The sequence below is a fragment of the Thamnophis elegans genome, chromosome 6 (genome assembly GCF_009769535.1).
Source record: "Thamnophis elegans isolate rThaEle1 chromosome 6, rThaEle1.pri, whole genome shotgun sequence".
In the NCBI taxonomy this organism is placed as follows: Eukaryota; Metazoa; Chordata; class Lepidosauria; order Squamata; family Colubridae; genus Thamnophis; species Thamnophis elegans.
In genome coordinates, this window is record NC_045546.1 from 49257716 (window position 1) to 49275976 (window position 18261).

Here is an 18261-nt window from a genome sequence, read left to right on the forward strand (position 1 = left end):
AGAGCAATTGTTCTTTTGGCTATGCAGAATGTTTTGCACAATTGTGGGAATAGGCGTTCCAAAGTGATGGTAAGGTTGCTGCAGATGATTGGAGCCATGTCCCTTTGAGTTACTTAAATAGAACATTGCATGTAAGTTACTAATTTATTCAAATTAACCAGAATGTCGGAATATCTAACAACCTGAAGTCAAAAAAAGTTAGTAATGCACTTCACCAAGACTGAAAAAAGTATACAGATGTTAAAATCTGTAAGTAAAATATGATTTCAACACACCCACATGCTACAAGAAAAATGCCTCAACCAACTGGTAGAACCAGATGATCAAGATATATCTACAATTAAACAATAGAAAGATTCAGCTCAGTGCTAGAGAAGAATTGGTAACTTCTAAAAGTGTACACAAAAATGTGCAAACTGGTTAAATAGTAGGGCCAAACTTCTATCCCCCTGACAATTCATGAACCTGCATTATTAAATTAATTCTGGGGGAGAGCTACAATTAACATATTTAATAATTAAGTAGGTATCCATAACAAACAATTGAAAGAATTTTAAATATTCAGAACAAGTTTTGATTGTTAAAGCTTTTTGCAGAATAATGGTAGCCACTTATTTTTTCCAATCAAATACCGTATTTTTGGACTATAAGATGCACTAGTATAAAAATGCACCAACATTTCCACAGTTTTTTAGGGAGGAAAAAGGTGTTTTTCATACTCTGAAAATATGGTAAGTAACTTACCAACTAGAACCGTGATGGCGAACCTATGGCACGTGTGCCAGAGGTGGCACACAGAGCCCTCTGTGGGCACGCATGCCATCACCAGCTGCTCTTCTGGTTTCCAGTGCATGGATGCCGGCCGGCCAGCTGGTCTTGTGCTGGAGTGCCAGAAACCCAAAAACTAGCTGGCCAGTGCACATTAGCTCACAATCCACCTGGTTTTCGGGTTTCTGGCGCCTGTGAAGATTAGCTGTCCAATGTGCATGCACACACCAGAAACCCAAAGACCAGGTGGCCAGCACATGCATGCATACCGGCCAGCTGGTCTTTCGGTTTCCAGCATTCCGACACGTGCATGCATGCACTCACATGCACATGTTCCGGTTTGGGCACTCGGTACCAAAAAGGTTCGCCATCATTGAACTAGATAATAACCTCTCAAACTGGATAAGAATTCCAATTTCAACAGAAGTTCTCCAGCTGGACAAACGTGAGGATATGACCTGAACCCAGTCTGATGAACCAACTCTGGAATCCTTTTTTGGATCAGAACCCCCCTGGAGGGGTGGGTGAACAAGTGGCAGCATCACATCAACCCCGGGCAACAGATCCTGGCAGGTCGGATTTGCCCTCTCAGAGTGGGAGCAGCAGCAACATGGCTGCACAAAGCTGGCTTCCCGCCAAAGCACTGAACATGAGGGTGAGGTCAGATGAAAGACTGGTAAGAAAATTAATTTAACCCACAGTCATAAATCAAAACTTGGAAAAGGCAAAGAATACAATATATTAATACACAGATCTGGATTTTGGCAAAAGAAAGAAAGAAAGGAAAATGGAGGGTTGAAAACACTAGCCCCCCAAAAGACATTTGTTTGAAACAATTCGGACAGAAGGGTGAAAGCAGAGAAATGACAAACCCACTCAAATACAAACTCTAAACTTGGTTTGATTTTAAATAGAAACCAAATATTCAGAAGGAATTACTTTGTCCGAATGTCTGCCAACTAATATATCTTAGCAACTCCAACTAATAAGAGGTGAAATGTAAAACAGAGAAAGATCAGCGAAAAAGCACTATTTTCTACTGACAACTGATAACCTATTCTTGCCTTGCGGGAAGTTTTAATTAACCAACTGCCATAAATCAGAACTTGGAAAAGCAAGGAGGCAAAGAAACATACCCTGGGTTGACTGTATGCAAGTGTGTTCCAATTGATATATTTGAGCAACTGTGGCCAACGTACATGGATAATGGCAAGGGAAAAAATAATAACAAGGTCAAGAGCTGGGTAAAATACGAAGGTTTTTTTTCCTTTTTTTTCTGCAAAAGATCAAGATGCTCCAGCTTGTCTTGCGATTCATATTAGTTTGAATTAGTGTAAATTTAAGGTGGACCAGCACTTGAAATAAGATCTGCATAACTAACCTGCAATTTTGGAACTGGACATTAAGAAAGAACAAAAAACCAAGATGGCTCCCTCGTTCTTCTCCACAGCAGCTGAATTAGATAAATTTAAGGTGGACCAGAACTAAATAAGAACTGTATATTAACTGTAACTTTGGAACTAGACATTATTGAAAGGTGGGAATTTGAAGAACTACGTGAAATTACAAAAAATGCATAAATCATCAAAATCAAGCCTAAATGCAATTCTGAATCCAGAAAAAGGAAGAACGGGGGAGATAATGAAGGGTAGAAAAGGTTGGGAATAAAAAGCAGACAAAAAGCTCCATTGGATTTGGCAGTGTATATGGAAAATTAGTATAGGGAAAATGAAAAGGAGGGATATGTCCCAACAAAAGAAATAAAAAGCAGACAAAATATTTTCGGAGGTTGACAGTGGCATAAGGAAATTGAAGGAAGGGTTATGCCCCAATAAAGGGAAATATAAAGGATTTCTTTGATGGGGGTTTGGGGAAAATTGAAGAGGGTGGACATGTCAAAACAAAGAAAAGGGAGAAGGCAGAATAGAGAATGGTACAAAAGACACTAGGAAAAAAATCTGACAACTATAAATTGTTATATGGGAAAATACAAAGCTGAGATAAGGGGTTATGCTACATACAATAAAATTGCTAACTGATTGATTATGATAATGGAAAGAACTTAAATAAAGTTAAACTATATGGAATATGGACAAATGAAATTGATATGGGGCAGGGGTGGTTTCAAATTTTTTTAGAACCTATTATGTAGGTGTGGCCTGTTTTGTGGGAGTGGCTCAGCAGTCATGTGACTGGGTGGGAGTGGTTTGGCGGTCGTGTGATTGGGTGGGCATGGCCAAGTTGGAAAATGTTGTGAAACTCACTTAACACGCTCTTCCTTCACAGTTCACATGTTTGAGAAATTGGGGGGGGGGCTTTCTCTCACGCCTTCAGAGAAAGAAGGCGTGTGAGAAAGCCCACCCACCCACTGCCTCTCAGAGGTGGGGCAATTAGTGAGCCCCAATCATGGGTGGCAGGCAGGAAAAGGCATAGTGGCGTATGGTGGGCATAGCGAGCAAGTGCAACCGGAGTGGGGGGCAGGCTGGAGAGGAGCATTCCATACACTCCCACCAGATGAACGGGTCTAAAAGATACAGCAAATTGACGAACCCCTTCTGGCGTACCAGTGCATCCGGGAACACATATGGGAGATGGAAGCCGATGTTTATTGATTCATTTTATACATGATAATTAAACTGAGTTGCTAATTGATTGCATATTACAATAGGAAATTAAGCATGGGTCAAAATATACGAAACATGGACATATATAGAATTTTTAAGATGAGAACAAAGTGAGATGTGTATTGCTTGCTATTCTATATAGTAGATTAAGGAATTGTAAAGACATTGAACAAACTTCTCACAAGGCTGATGCTTCCAGTATTTTTCCAATCACCTGCATGAAGGATGCAGAAATGTGGCGATTGGGCAATAGTTTATAATCTTTGGGGGTCTTCTGTTTTGATGAATATATCATTTTTGAAGATTTCCATAGCTTATGGATATCTCCTATCTAAGCAGTCAGTGAAAGCTTGTTTAGTAGTTTTGCTGGTATTTCTCCATATGTTTAATAAACTCCTGAAATAGTTGAATCTAGTCATAGGATTTGCTGCATTGCAGACGCCTTTTGACTGGACACTGATCAAATACAGCAAGGATTGATGACATAAGTGTATCATTGGATCACATGCCATCTTCATTCAAGTGAACACCAAGCTCTATTGTCTGCCCTCACATGAGTTGTGGCTGACATAAACTGATACAAGTTCTATGATTATTTGGTGATAGTCATTGTAAATTATCTGAATACTCTAGACCTCACCACAAGGCATAGAATGAAAGTCCTTGGTGATACAGCTTGAGATATTCTGCCTCATTCTAGACAGTATGATCAAGGTAGTTCAGCACTGCAGGTTGAGTGTCACCCTGCAGTTGAGTGTCACTATAAAGGCACTCACACCAGGCATTATCAAAGCATTTTTGGCCATCACAACCAGATCAGCTGCAGGACTGGAAATTTGGAAAGGCAACTCTCTGGCAAGCCTACATTCCCTTCATCATTGACATGCGTGTACACATGAAGTGAGAATAGCGATGCCTATCACTTGTTATTTTCAGTTATCATGGCTTTTAGCACTTAGATAACGCATATTTATGGCATGATATTCTCTTATTTCTGAGCCTATTTTTACCACAGTATTTTTTAATTGCTTTATTTTTTATTAGTTCACATGATTAGATATTGGAGATTCCCTAATGAGATGTGGGAGGAGGTGAGCATTCCTGCATTTTTACACTAGTAGAAAATAGGCAGAGGCTTTCTTGAACCGGACATCAAAGTGCTGGAGAAGCAAGATATATATACATTTCTATATAGCTTGTTTTGCCCTTCAGGAAGCGACTTTAATGATTTTCATTAATATTTATTTTTGGTATACGAAACTAAAAAAAATGTTAGTATAATGTGCAGCTTCCTATGTTTGCTTGTTTTCTTTTCTTATCTGTCCGTTTTTTTCTCTTACTTTGGTCATTTTTTCTTCTTTTCCCTAACTTTATAAGTTTATAGAAGAAGATTATTTTCAATAAATGGATAAAGACAAGTACTGTAGTCATATTAGCACTGGTACTTAAAATAAAACCAATATGATTATAGGGGGATGCAGAGCCGAACTGAGACTTACCTGGACAATCCGGTTATGGAAGTTTCCTCACTGGTGGTGACAAGTCTAATAGCAAGCAGCAACAACTATTCATTAATCTGGACAATACAATTGTCAGTGTCATGGATCAGACACATGGAGCAGATAAGCTTGGCACAGGTCACAAATTTACAGTAACATCCTTTGTATTGACTTAGAGATGTTTGGAGACACCTTCCTACTTGGTATATAGTCATGTAGATATCTCTTACTGAAACACTACATGTTTTCTTCTGTTTATACAAAGTAGTGTCTTGTACCAAAATCAGAAATAGAACACGTAACAAAACTCTACACTTATCTCATGTCATATAACATGCCTAACATCCATGGTTCCTTAAATAGGATTCCATTTAGCATAGTATTTGTTTATTTGTTCGAGTTATATTTGTTTATGTAATAAATGTATATAGCCACCCAATCCACACAGAGGTGACTTCCCTATCATTTCCACACAACGGGTCTAGAACATGTTCTCCTCGTGCCCTTCACTGCTCCTTGTTTGCCCCCAGGGTTCTGTTCCCAGCCATTGGCCTCTACCATTTCGCCGCCACTGAAAAGACCCTAGCACATTTTCTCCCTCCCTCTCTCTCTCTTTCTCCCTTCCCTTTCTCCAATTGGCTGGCGGCCAACTGTCCCTGAGCCCAAAAGGCCAGAGTGAGCAGTATTTTGCCTAATGGCCCATGAGGAAGGTTCTGGGATAGCAGAGGCTGGATTCCATTGCCCAGGAACGAATAGCTAGAGAAATGGTAGAGTTAAATGGCTGGGGACAGAACCCTCAGGGTGAACAAGGGGGCAGCGAAGGGCACGAGGAGAACAGTCCCATTCTACACACAACATACTGGACTAAAGGCTAACATAACTGACTAGTTTGTAGTTCAGTGCATTGTATGAATACAGTCCTCATCATGTTCCCCAATTGAAAGGAGAAATAAATCTGAATCACTTACACACAGTCCAACAACTTGTTGAGTTTATTAAACTTGTTGAGTTTTATTAGTCACTTCAAAGAAATATCTTTTGTTTTACTCCTGAGAAGAAATTTCAGATTTCTACTTTCCTTCTGTGATATTGCAATGCAGTGGTATTAATGGGAAGGAGCTGCAGAAGTTGTTTTTACAGTGAATTCAGTGGTGTTGATTCAAAATATAAAGCACCTTGTTTGAGGTGAAACTGTTCTTTATGCTACTTACTTTATTTGCTGCATAACCTGCCCTCCTAATGAATCTCCCAAACTACATATGTTTCTATCTTATCATATCTGCAACTGACAAGATTAGCTGTGGAATAACTAGTGTTTGAAGTTCTGGAATTGGTTTTTTGAAGTTTTAGAGGTTTCTAATGAACTATTCCAAAGTCAGCATTCTGTATTGCAACTGAAACCATTGAATGTTAGTCATAGCTTTAATCAGGAAGAACAGGCAATCTCTGAATCCCACTATTTAAACAATGCTATCTTATGGGCCATGAGCACTCTATTACTACCCTATTCCTTAGAGTACCATCACCCTGGAAATTCATCTGGGTCTAATCTTGCAATTTTGCAGAAAAGCTCTAAAACCATTGCTTTTCAAACAGCCAGAAGTCAGGATGAATTTGTGATTCCAACTCCAACTCGACTTACAACAGTTCATTTAGTGACCATTCAAAGTTATAACAGCACTGAAAAAGGTGATTTTGCACAGTTGCAAACTCTGCAGCATCGCCATGATTCATGTGATCAAAATCTGGGTGCTTGGCAATTGGTTCATATTATGGCTATTGCTGTGTCCCAAGGTTATGTGATCATCTTTTACGACCTTCTCACAAGCAAAATCAATAGGGAAGCCAGATTCACTTAACAACTTGGGTTACTATTTATCAACTGCAGTTAACTTAACAACTGTGGCAAGAAAGAGCTTTAAAATCGTGCAAAACTCACTTAACAAATGTCTCAACCGAAATTTGGGCTCAATTGTGGTCATAAGTTGAGGACTGCCTGTAGTGAACAATAGAAAATTGATATCAGAGTGCTGTTCCCCTTCCCCCCCCCCTCAAATATGTTATATTGGCTACATGGTTTGTTACTGGGTTTCATTTTTTACTGGTTTATTTTGTATCCCCCATACAGAATATATGCTTCTACTGCTTTATTGCAAGATTTGACAGATGGCTAATTTTTTAATTCAGCTATCTGTTAAAAACATCAGCAATCACACCAGTGATCTGACTGATGGTTTCTCTCTTCCTCTGCCCAACCAGGATATTGAAAAGGTTGGGAAAGTACATTTTACCTATTTGAAATGGAACAAAAAAAAATCCTACATCTGCAAAGCAGAAGAGATGAAGTTTGAAATAATGGAGACAGCAAAATGTGTGCCAATTTAATTTCTGCTGGTCATAGATAGGAAGAGAATACTTCATTGAGCTGTGAAGAGCACTGATAAAATACAATTGTCCTTGCCTACCACCAAAGCACAAAATGTTGACACAACATTAGTACCACCACTAAAATTAATATTGGCATAAGACCTGCACTCTCTCCAATATAGCCTTTCACTTTAAACTTCAGCAGGGGAAGTATCCAGAACAGGGTCTCTGAAAATACCTATGTTTATCTTATGTGTTCCTATAGATAACTTAGACCAGGGTTGTCAAACTGGTTGCCCCTGGGCTGGATGCATCACATGCAGGCCACACCCACCCCAGCTCCAAGAAGGGGAAAAACATCACAAAATGTCACTGATGGCAACATGGTACCATCAGTTTGACATCCATCATAGCTTAGACTATCTATTCAATTCAATTTCAATTTTAATGGATTTGTATGCCGCCTATAGGAAGGTTCTATAGGAACACATGAGAAGAAACATTTGTCAGATACTGTATCAAAGCCAGAAAAAGATTTCCAAATGAATACCAATGCTTTCAAATTAGGACAACAAATACTTGCTGTTTTTGCCTCTCTAATTGCTCTGAATTTCATCTTTCTGTCATAGCTACCCTAAAATAAAGATGGGAAAAGATAGAGAAGAAGTGGGTGGTTTTACATCTGTATAGCAGTTTTGACCTTAATCATCCATCATGGATTTTTCTTTCCCATTTCCAGAGGACAAAAATAATGGCAACAGCAGAAAGCAGGGAGGGAAAAGGACCAGGACGTGCCAGTCACTAGAGGCAAGGGAGGCGGAGCCTCACCAGTCTCCTCAGGAAAAAGAAAGAAATTAATTTTTTTTTTAAATAATTAAAGCCAAGATAGTTGCTACCAGTTTCCAGGTCACAGTGGCTTGGTGTCTGCTTAGTGTTAACCAAAGCAGGAGGCAAGAGAACTCGGGGCCTCCTTTCCATAAGGAATTTTTCGCCTTCTAAAAGTTAAGAAAGAGTTAAAAGGCAAAAAAAGTTCAGATGCAAAAAGAGGCACTAATTCTCCCACCTCCTGATCTGGAAGCAGCGAATCATGTCTTCTTGAGCACGCTTACGTTGGTGGGCTATTTCGGAGGGCGTGCTTCAGAGGAGAGATGAGTGGGGGAGAAGGAGGAGGTTCGCTCTTTGCTGCAGACCTGGGCGCATTGGTGGCTCCCGCGATGCAAAGCGCCCTGCCGCCCGCTGCCCCGGCCTGCTTCTTCAGGCTCCGCCGCTGGAAGTCCCGGATCGCCTCTGGGGAAAGGCTGGGTGAGAAGCGGAGCGAAGCTTCTCCGCGCCTCCTGGCGCTACCAGAGGCTCTCGCAGGAGCGCGTGCCCAGCTGCCGGTGGCCCGGAGCAGCCTGGCTGTGAGACAAGGCAGCGCTTAAAGCAGCTGCTAGCCACCGCCACCACCCCTCCTTCGCCCGTGAACGCCCCGCCGGGCGAAGGACTGGCGATGGCGGCGGCACGGCTGCTTTAAGCGCTGCCTTGTCTTGCAGCCAAGGCCGCTCCGGGCCACCGGCCGCTGGCACGCGCTCCTGCGAGAGCCTCTGCGTAGCGCCGGGAGGCCGCGGAGAAGCTTCGCTCCGCTTCTCACCCAGCCTCCCCCAGAGGCAAACCGGGACTTCCAGTGGCGGAACTTGGAGAAGCAGCGGCCGCAGGCCGGGCAGTGAGTGGGTGGCGGCATCGGGGGCGGTGGGGCAGTTTGCATTGCGGGAGCCGCCAAGCGCCTTTGCTGCAGACCCAGGTGCTTGGCTGCTTCCGCGATGCAAATCCCCCCTGCCGAGGCCGACCGCTGCCCTGCTGAGCTGCTTCACAAAAGGATGCCCAGCTGAGCCTCACCAGATATAAACTTCACCACACTTCACTGGAAAAGACATATTTTCAACAACAGCTGGCAAAAGTATAAATAGGTCCACTTGAAAAGAACATCTGACCTCATATAAAGCTGCCAGCATATAAAGAGGAGTCAATTGCCTGAGAAAGGATTCTGGCATGAAGAGAGGACCTAGAGTGTCTTTTGGTCACTAATTACTTGGGAGACCCAGTTTGGTGTATAGCACCAACTACTGCCTACAACAGTGGTAGTCAACTTGGCCCCTACTACCCACTAGTGGCAGTCCAGCTTTCATGGTGGATGGTAGGGGTTTGCTGTAACTCTGCTTTATAAATTTTATCAAAAAAAGTTACTTCCCTACTTTATAAATCACCATTACTGTATAACCGGTGGCGGTTAGAAAATTTTACTACTAACAGAGATACAAAAGTGGGCAGTAGGTATAAAAAGGTTGACTCCCCCTGGACTACACAAGAAATCTATTTGTGGGAAGAAGGCGGGGCTTAGCAGTGAGAAGACGGAGTTTCAGGCCATTCCTGAAATTCCTCTATTCCGGAGGAATTGGACGGGTCGTTTTCGATCCTAGCTGTCCTGGAGAGACAGTGAAGGTTGGGGAGATCCAGTGACCTCAGAGACGTTCGCAGGTCTCTGGGGGGGAGGGGCTCAGAATTCAACCCCTTTTTGCCAACCCTTTCTGGATTAACTGTATGCTAACCGAAACTGCAGGTAGCCCCTAAGAATGGTAGAAGTGATTTCAACTGGTAAGCTGATTTTATTACTCAAAGAGAGATGGTCCGCATTAAAATCTAAGCTAATTGAAACCAAAGAACAGAAGAATCTAGCGGCGAATTGGTTTTATTTTAATGGATTTATGGCTGGTGGTTACCTTATTTCTTAAATGTTTTGAATGCTATTTACGTGATAAAGGAAAGTTTACTTTACTTCAACATTCCCTCAGGCTCTCCTTAAGTGGGCTGTAAACCAATTTCCTATAATTTGGCTTCTTACAACTTGACACTTTACTGCTGGCTGTGTTGGTCTAAGATCAGATAAGATTGCATAGCTCCCAGCGTGTCCTACTTGCAAATATCTTCTGTGTCACATCATGGGCGTCTGTACTTGCTTCAAGTGATTCGTTTCAAATGATTTTTTCCGCTTTTCAAAAGTTATTTGATACATATGAAAAATCTGGAAAAAAAACTGGACTATCTGTTGTTTTAATATTAAAATATAAAGGAAAGAGTGAGAACGTTGAATGTTTGAGTGCTCCTGAAATTCAAATGAAGAATGTCAGAAAGGAAGTCTCTCAACTTGCTGACACGTCGGGCGTCTGGTCTACTTCGGAGGCAGAAAGAGAAAGATATGCAACGCTTGAAAGAGGGGCAGCCATACAGAAAATTTATCTCAAAAGACAGATTGCAGGAGGAATGAGAAGCATTAAAGAATCTATACTTTATGAAACATTATTGCAGAATTTTCGATACCACCCTTGAAAATCAAAGACAAATTGAGTGGAACAAGCCAAGGACAACGTTACTACACCAGAGGCACCCTAAGCAAAAAGGTGCGAAGATATTTCTGTTTGGACTTGCTTATAAAAACGTTTGGGGAACTTGTTTTAAGAATGGCAATAGGACTAAGGAAGTTTGCTATTGGAGAGACATAGGCTGATAGATTGAAGAATACAATTGAAAATTAGCTAAATCTAATTACTCTTATTTGTAATAGATATAGCTGAATAATAATTGATATTGATAGTAATGTATATAATGGGAGTTGATATGATACATAATAATTGGATATGAGAAAGGAAGGTTGGAAATATTTTTGGATTATATACAAAGGTTATTAATCACATAATTATCACTATTAAAAAATAAAATAAAATATATACAGTTAAATGTTAATTAATATGGGGAAAATGTTATGATATATGATATAACTACATAAAGAAGGGAGAATGATAATAAACTATACTGCATGGAAGATGGAATTTTTGGTATTAAATATTATGGATGTTCAGCTAAAATAGGATATGAGGATTTGATGTTAATAGAGGATTTTACAAACAAGTAAATGAAATGTCAGCAGGTGTTATGGATTAATTCTTTGGCATAGTTAAGGATGAAGGATGTTTAAATAACTGTAGTCAACTAAAAGTGGAGGTATAATGATGTTAATATGGTAAACATTTGAGTTAAGATATTTGAATTAATATCAATTAATGGAAGAGATGCACCAAAACATGTTGTAACCAGCTGATATACTTTTTTATATAATATATACCTGTGTTCCTTTTTTGTTTTTGTTTTTGTTTTTTGTTTTGTTTTTTCTTCCCTGCCTTGTCTTTTGTTCTTTTGTCTTTTCTTTTTTTTTTTCTTTTTATTTTATCTTTTCCCACTGGTGTGGGCATGTATTGTTTAAGATTATTATTTTTATTAATATTTAAATAATAATTACAGTCAAATGAAAATAGATATATGATGATGGTGATATGTATGAATATTTGAGTTAAAATGCTCGAGTTAACATGAGTTATGTTTGTTGACTGTGGAGGAGATGCACGAAAGTTTATTTAGTGACCAACTGACACACTTTCTATAGCATGTAAAGAAAGATGTTGTACTTGTTTTAAATTAAAAATTAAAAAAAATTAAATAAAAAAAAAAGAAATCTATTTGTGTATCTTGCAAAAGCTCTTCAATAATGAGGTCAGTTCAATTTATCAGAAGGTTAATAACTGACCAGTTTTCTTCCTTGGATGCCTGCTTGACATTACTATCTATTCCTTATGTAATCTGTTTCTACTTTACATAAACTTATGCAACATACTGTTCCAGGTTAATCATCAAATTATGCCTGCGTGGTACTGGAAATTAGCACATTACACAGACTATTTGCACTTAAAGCCTACTGATCAGTTAACTTACTTTAATCATGCTTAGCTGTTAACCTGTTGTTGTCAATAAATTCAAAAGGAGCAGAAAGTGAAAATGGTCAGAGAAAAATACCCAAATCCAAAGCAGATTGGCTCTTCAACCAAGAAATATGTAATTTAATTTTAAAATCTTAATGAAGAATTTGCAGCATTTATAAATTCTTAGCAGATTTTATGATAACTAGAGAAATTATGAAATTATCACATCACGGGCTCATAGAGAAAACTATCCTCTGGGTAATATAAAATGGAGATTATTTTTCATTTTCATTTTTCATTCGGGTTAGACTATAATATAGTTGGATCAAATGCTTTTATATGTCTAGGGAGACGGCTCAAAATATTGGTCTTTACATGAGCTATATATACACAGTTCTAGGCTGCTAAACAGAGGGATAGAATCAAGATCATGTGAAGTGTTAATACCACTTTATAATGCCTTGGTAAGGCCACACTTGGAATGCTGCATTCAGTTTTGGTCACCACGATGTAGAAAAGATGTGGAGACTCTAGAAAGAATGCAAAGAAGAGCAACAAAGATGATTAGGGGACTGGAGGCTAAAACATATGAAGAATGATTGCAGGAACTGGGTATGTCTAGCTTGATGAAAAGAGGACTAGGGGAGACATGATAGCAATGTTCCAATATCTCAGAATTGCCACAAAAAAGAGGGACTCAAACTATTCTTCAAGGCACCTGAGAACAAGAAGCAATGGGTGGAAACTAATCAAGGAGAGAAGCAACTTAGAACTGAGGAGAAATTTCCTGACAGTTAGAACAATTAATCAGTGGAACAGCTTGCCTCCAGAAGTTGTGAATGCCCCAACACTGGAAGTCCTTAAGAAGATGTTGGATAGCCATTTGTCTGAAACGGTATAGGGCTTCCTGCCTAGGCAGGGGGTTGGACTAAAGAACCTCCAAGGTCCCTTCCAACTCTGCTATTGTATTGTATTGTATTGTACTACTGCAATGCGCTCTACATGGGGCAGCCCTTGAAGAGTATTCGGAGACTTCAACTCGTCCAGAACGCAGCGGCGCAAGTGATTGTGGGTGCACCTCGGTACACCCATGTTACACCTATCCTCCGCGAGCTGCACTGGTTACCGATCAGTCTCCGGATATGCTTCAAGGTGCTAGTCGTAACCTATAAAGCCCTTCATGGTATTGGACCTGGGTACTTGAGAGACCACCTGCTGCCAATAACCTCCCACAGACCCATTAGATCTCACAGGGTTGGCCTCCTCCAGGTGCCATCTACCAGCCAATGCCACCTGGCTATTACCCGGGGGAGGGCCTTCTCTGTGGCAGCTCCGGCCCTCTGGAATGAACTCCCCGCAGGGATTTGGACCCTCACCTCTCTCCAGGCCTTCCGAAAAGCCGTCAAAACCTGGCTTTGCTGGCAGGCCTGGGGGTGATGAGTTCCCTCCCCTCTCGACATGTATGGTTGTGCGACTGTTGTCTACTTTTATTATTTGTATTTTGTCTTTTTATGTTCCCCTTTTTCCCCCTTGAATTGTTCACCACCCTGAGTCCTCCCAGAGAAGGGCGGCATACAAATAATAAAATACAAATACAAATACAGTATTGTATTGTATTGTATTGTATTGTATTGTATTGTATTGTATTGTATTGTATTGTATATCCTGTACAGATAATCCTTGACTTTAAACCACTTAAGCAGTGACATTTGAATGCGCTAAAGAAAATGACAACCAATCTGCAGAGTTATGGCCATCGCATCATCTCCGCAATCATGTGATCAGAATTCCAAACAGCATTTATTGACGATGGTTGTAGCATCCTGGAGTTATGTGATCACCATTGGTGAACTTCCCAGATGGCTTCTGAGAAACAAAGCCCATAGGAGAAGGCAGATTCATTTAACAGTCACGTGATTCACTTTTCATTTTATTTACATTTCATGTTTCAAGACTGCCACTGTCATGGCAGAAGTTGTAAAATGGGATACAACTCACTTAACAACTCCTTTGCTTAGCAGTGGGAATTCTGGTCCCCATTGTGGTCATAAGTCAAGGTTCTCTCTTTCTCTCTCTCAGTTCCAACACGATTTATATATACTATATCAATATCTAAGAGTTAATTTCATTGAGTGTTGCGTGAAGCACAAACTGACTTTTGATGATCTGCATCCAGACGTCATTCTCCTTTCTAAATTCTGACTACATTATATTTTGAAGCAAGAAATATAAGAATTGTGTTAGCTACTACCTCTCAAGCTGTCATTAAGGTAAAGGGAAGGGGTGGGAGTATTCCTGAGTTGAGAGAAGAATGGCTGGAATTTTTATGAATATGTAATTTTAGCAGGGTCACCCAAACAGCAAAGGTCACCCATCTGCCCAGCTAAAGCAAACAATATAGGAAGGTCGTGGAGGGGGGGCTGTTAGTACTCCTTGACGCATGACAGAAGTTGCGATTGGAATTTCCATTACTAAGCAATGCAGTCATAAGGCTTGACTGCATCGCTTAGTTATTACAATCCTTGCAGACTCACTTGCTGTTATTAATTGAACTCCGTGATTGCTAGGTGAGGCAATTTCCTGCCAGCTTCCCACAACCAAATTGTTGAGAAGCCACCAGGAATTGCAAATTCCAGGCAGCTTGCAAGCAGGCCAGCAGGCAGACAAGTGGTTTCTGCTGGGTGGAGAAGGGTGTGTGGGAGTGTAAGGGAAGCATAGCAGGACTCAGGAAGGGTGCATGAGGGTGCAAGGAGGTAAACAAGGCGGTGAACAAAGGGGTGAATGAGATATGGCAAGGTTGTGTGTGTGTGAGAGAGGTGTGCAACAAGGCTTGGGAAGGGTACAGAAGGAGATGCTATGGGGTGCCTGAAAGTGTGAGAAAGATGGAGCACAGCTGAGGAATGGTGTGTGAGGATGTGAGGCAGGTACAAGGAAGGTTGGGGATGATGCATTAGGGTGCAAGGTGCAAGCTAAGGTTGTGGAAAAGGCACAGGGATGTGTGATGAGGCCCAGGGATGGCACACAAGTGCATGGATTTGATAGAATGTGTAAATTATTTTGGAGAAAGAGGAAAAGAAATGCTGCCTAGGAAACAATCAAACAAAAGAGGCAGGAACCCCAGTGACTTAATGGTCAGGAAAAGCAGCTTAGGAAGGACCCGGCCCAATAGATCAAGTAGTAAAATGTGGCAATGGAACATTTGTACCTTCAAACTTGAAAGATTCTGTTAATGTAGCTTTAAAATAAAATACAATTAGTTCATCAAGACTTGCTTCCTGCCTGGTTTACCTGGAAAGGCTGACAGAGGGGCATGGAGGGGGGGATGTCAAGGGTATGTGAGTGGCTGGCTCAGCACAAGTGCAAAGAAAAGTTGTCAGTAGGAGAAACTTATTCCAATTACTTGCAATCTTCCCTGCCAGCTTCCACATTAAGTTTCTGGGAAAGCCAATAGGGAAAGTCACAAATGGTGATCATGTGACTGCGGGCCACTGTAACCAGTCATAAATGTGAACACCATTTGTTCAGTGCTATCCTAACTTCAAATGGTCGCTGAAGGAATAGTGTGAATTGAGAACTACCTGTAATCACTTTAGTAACAAAGGTACTGTCATCATTTCACTACTGTGCAGGTGAAGGCAACGGTAAACCATAAATCTCCAATGAATATTATATAAATGCCACTGTACTGAACTAATATGTGTTACTTATGTCTTTATTATGCTATAATAAAACTTTGTTAAAAATATTATTGTGACTGTCTGTATTATAACAGATGGAGCTGTTTTCATTTAATTTTGAAGGGAGTATCATAATTGGTGTATTACAGTACAAGGGAAAAACAAAACTGTCTCACTTTCTTATGTAACAAACTTAACTTTTGGTCACAACATGTGTTTTTGTGCATGTGTGTGTGTTACAAAAAGTTTCACACCCAAAAGCGTATGAATTTTTAATATATTGAGAAAGATATTATACCTCTGCATTTATTTTATTTTATTTTTATTTACGGAGGCAAAAATAGCTGTATAGTATCTTCATGTCATCTTAGATCATGGGTTTATTATTTCAGCCTGGGACTGGGGAGGTTCAAGCAATTTGTCATAATTAGCACTTTGAATTGAACCTGGAGGTGAATTGGAAGCCAACTGAATTAATGCTTATGTGCTTTTAAAAAAATAGAAGCGGGTGTATTTTCAGAATACTTTCCAAAGACAACTAATTGTAGTACACAATTCTGAAATCTAACTTGGATAAAATTCAAAGTGAGGTGTTTGATCAAATTGGACCAGCCATATCTCAATCCTTTGCAAAACCAGAATGCTTTGTTTCCATAATGCAAACATGCCTCCAGAAACTGAGCACTCTGCTTAAGCCAAGCAAAGTCCCTCTGGAGTTTTACAACTGTAATTACACCATTTCAGCACCAGCCTGCTTGTACACATAGTAATATGTAATTCTACCTCTTTTAAAAGTATGTATCTTTAGAGCAGATAAATGAAGGTGTTGTTTCCTTTCAAAAGAAATAGAAAAAGAGAGTGCCTGTATCACAGGGCTATTATATGATATTCAGGAAAAGATAAATGTTCTCTGCCCTGCTGTATAAATGGACAAGACATTGTATATTATCTTCCTTCTTAATGCATTCTAAATGTGTTCACCATTTTCACTAATGCATTCTGAAAATGGAGAAGTATTGTAATAACATGAACAACAACCCACCTCTCAGTGAAGCTAATGGCAAATTCCAAGAGATCCATAATATACTCATTTTCTTAGTTCCAGAATCTACAAAGGATGTCTCAATATATCTCTTCACCATTTATTTCAATAAAGCACAAACTATTTTAAAGTAAAAGCAACAATATTATGGTTTGCCTCATTAGAATGAGGTGGTAAATTCTCCTTTGCTAGAAATCTTCCTACGAAGAATAGATGGTCATCTGTCAGAGAGCCACATGTCTACTGGATCCTGCACAGGCCACTGAGATGGACTCTATGATAAATTTCAATTCCTGTGTTGCATTTGGAAGAATGTTAATAATGTATCAATCAGAGGTGGGATTTGCGTACCTTCCCTACCGGTTCACAAATGTGCCTTCTGCGCATGCACAGTGCTCATGCATTACATTGGGGTGGGTGGGCAGAGCTTCCCACATCTGCTGCTACCAGTTCACCCAAACTGGAGAGAACAGCTGAATACCACCTCTGGTATCAATAGAATATAGTGTATATAATGGTACAGTTTATCACATAATTACAACTTTCCCCAGTGCATCAAAATAGTTTCATTAAAAATGAATTTGAGGACAGGTATAGAAAATGCTGACCAAAGACACTATAAAATTTGATTCCTAGAAATCCAGAAAAAAACAGGTAACATGATTAGAAAGAGAAAGAAAGAAAATGTCTACACTAAAGGGAATTCCCTCCCCTGATATTTCTAATCCTCTACAGTATAAAATATACACTTATTTATGTATTAATCTGACCCATTATTATAGGCAAAATATCAAGCTGAAGTAATTTGATTTACAATGAAATGTTATTTCATCTGTCTTCTTTGTGAATGCATTCTCAAATCTGCATAACCATGCCAGTAAATGTGAAAAGGGACAAAATAATCAAAGTACCATCCTTTTTTCTTCTCATGTATCAACAACTTAACAAGTCCCCAAACAAATAAGCACCTTCTTACTTCTGCAGTCTTTACCTGAGGTTTCCTTCTGGTTCATTAAATTTCTCTTGGCTTTTTGATTGCTTTAGCTTCAGCCTTCATGCACTGATTTTGCGAGCCTTGGCTGATAGTATCTGCTTGACACAGATTTCTGACAAGAGTGAATGGAATACCAAAACCTTGCTTTGAAGACTAACTTGCAACAAATTAGTTATACGAATGAAGGCGAAGCTGGAGTTAGTTTCAAGGTCTTCTTTTGTACTATGCAAAATGTTGCAACAATCCTGTTCAATATTCCAGCAGATATACATGCTCTCTTGAAAGATACTATATAATTCTATTTTTAGCTCCCCATCCTCCAGCTCCTCACTCTCACAGTTTACATTGGCATGTAGATATCTGAGCCGCAATTTTCCATCAGTCTTTCCAAAATTTCTTCTACAAACTCTGGATTTTCCACGATTATAGTAATGTTCCTTTTGAGCTGTGTCATTTCAGTGAAACAATCCAAACAATTCTTTCAAAAAGAGAGAAATCAAAAT